The sequence below is a fragment of the Macaca nemestrina genome, chromosome 6 (genome assembly GCF_043159975.1).
Source record: "Macaca nemestrina isolate mMacNem1 chromosome 6, mMacNem.hap1, whole genome shotgun sequence".
Lineage (NCBI taxonomy): Eukaryota > Metazoa > Chordata > Mammalia > Primates > Cercopithecidae > Macaca > Macaca nemestrina.
In genome coordinates this window covers 93215686-93217942 of record NC_092130.1, presented here as the reverse complement: position 1 = coordinate 93217942, position 2257 = coordinate 93215686, and the positions used below count along the sequence as shown (strand labels likewise).

Genomic DNA, 2257 nt, shown 5'->3' with positions numbered 1-2257 from the left:
ATCCCTTTTTGCGCAAGACCCTCTGTCCATATCTTTACTTCAAGAGTCCTTTTAGAGTTGGAAATCAATAGAGTGGAATTCTAGTACTGTCTCTTTTTCAAGAAGACAAAAAATCTTCATGACATCAGAGGATCTGGAATTTATTTGTGGCCACAGAGGCAATCCTTTTCATGCAATGAATGAACTAGCTAATAATACCCTGCCTTGAGCATATTATCTCTGGCTGAATCCCTCTTTTTGTCCAGTTGTATACCACAGAGTATTCATTACTGAGAAATGCATTTGCTTGTAGAGTGATTCTCTCCTTGTGCAATTGTTTTGTTGTTTGGATTTTGAGGTCTAAGGTTTGGTCTGAAGGAGACTTGGGTTATTACTAAGCTCATTACCAAGATGTGGAGGAAAGATCTCAGTTCAAATTAAATTGCATATGTTTGCCCACAAATTCACATTTGTATTAGCATCTTAGCCTGCCTTCTAAGAAATGAAATTTATTTCTCACAGTGAAGGCTGGAAGTCCATTGTCATGGGGGCACAGTAAGAGCCTTCTTGCTTGTTGGAACTCTACAGAGTCCTGAGGTTGCATACCTCACACGGCAAGGAGAATGAGTATGCTAACATGCTAACTCAGATCCCTCTTCTTTTTATACAATTACCAGTCCCATTACCTGATAACCCATTAAGCTGTGAATGGATTAATTCATTCATTAGGGCAGAGTCCTCATGACCCAGTGCTTCTTAAATAGTCCACATCTCTCAACACTATCACATTGGGAATTACATTTCAACATGAATTTTGGAGGGAAGAAACATTTAAACCACACAAAATGGAAAAATAAATCAAAGTAAAATAAACCTCCTTAGCGTTGCTCAGTGGCAGTATTATGACCAACGAGCTCCATCTGAGGCATGATTACTGCTAATTGAAAACTTTTCCCAATACAACTATTGAAATATAGTTTGGATTGGCATTTTTTGGACAGTCTGTATGGAAACTAAACTTTGTTAGTAAGAAAATAAAAATTAATGATAAATAAAAAACTGCTGACTTAAGTTGATTTATACTTCTGTATCTCATAAAATTGGAATATACATTTATTAAAATTTGTAGCAGTCTAGGAATTTTGACGCTAAGGTAACAGGTGGAGTTTTCTTCCTTATACACCTCCTTGATGCTAGAATAGGGTAATTTATAAGGCAAGAATAAGATCTGAATATATAATAGAAATTGTTTTTAGATGTAAGCACCAGTAGCATTTTAAGTGAGGCAGATAAAATAGACTGCTAATAAAGTAACTGGAGTTGTGTCATAAGATACTGTCAATCTTAGAAGTAGAAAGCTGTGCTTGTCTTATATCTCTTTCACCCTGATGCTGGATCAGGAAGAGTAGAATTTCTTAAATGTCTTCCTCTTACAAGAAGGGCCTGAGAAAACCATCAAAGGGGACCAAATGACTGGCAGCCCAGGCCAGAGTCCATGCTAAAGCAGCAGTGACATGCAGAGGCATAGAGGGCCATCGAGGGAAATATCTCATTTAAATATTTATTGATACTAGGGTTTCCTCTGTGAACTATCCAGTGGGATCCTTAGATGCATTTTAAAATTAGTTTTCTTATCTTTTACTTATTGGCGTGCAAAAGCTCTTCATAAATTAACTATTTTAGGCATTCGAATAATTTTTTTTTTTATTTTGGGTGTAATGTTTTTTGTAAACAAAAAAGCCTACAATTTTGTTTGTTTGTTTTGAGATGGAGTCTTGCTCTGTCCTCCAGGCTGGAGTGCAGTGGCGTGATCTCGGCTCACTGTAACCTCCGCCTCCCTGGTTCAAGCGGTTCTTCTGCCTTAGCCTCCCAACAGATGTTTTTATTTGGTACGGTGAAACATGTTTATCTCCTTTATGGCTTTTGGGTTCCTGCTAAGCAAAACTTAACAATTTCTAAATGCAACATTTCCTTCAAAATTGGAAATTTAAACTTATATACTAGTAGCTCACCTTACTACTTCTTAGTTGTTTTAATTATTACGTTGATTTCTCTTTAATCTCTTGCGTCTGTTTCTCGCCTTAACCTTGGAGATAATCCTTCACCAAAAGCTCAGTTTTGGAAATACTCTCAGTGACTCTTCTCTTCTTTGTTACACTACTTGGGTGGTTCTTCATTACTTCCTATTTTCTCTTTAGCTCTCTATGTTTTGCTGCCTGTGATCTGCTCAACACTCATTTCCTAAAACCTGGCCCCCAGGAAGAAATAACCACAATTG

At 37.1% G+C, this 2257-nt stretch overlaps 1 pseudogene; it reads left to right on the top strand.

Annotated features, from left to right (window-relative positions):
- The first annotated feature begins 859 nt into the window (after positions 1–859).
- Positions 860–991, top strand: LOC112425489 (U4 spliceosomal RNA; annotated as a pseudogene).
- Positions 992–2257: the final 1266 nt, after the last annotated feature.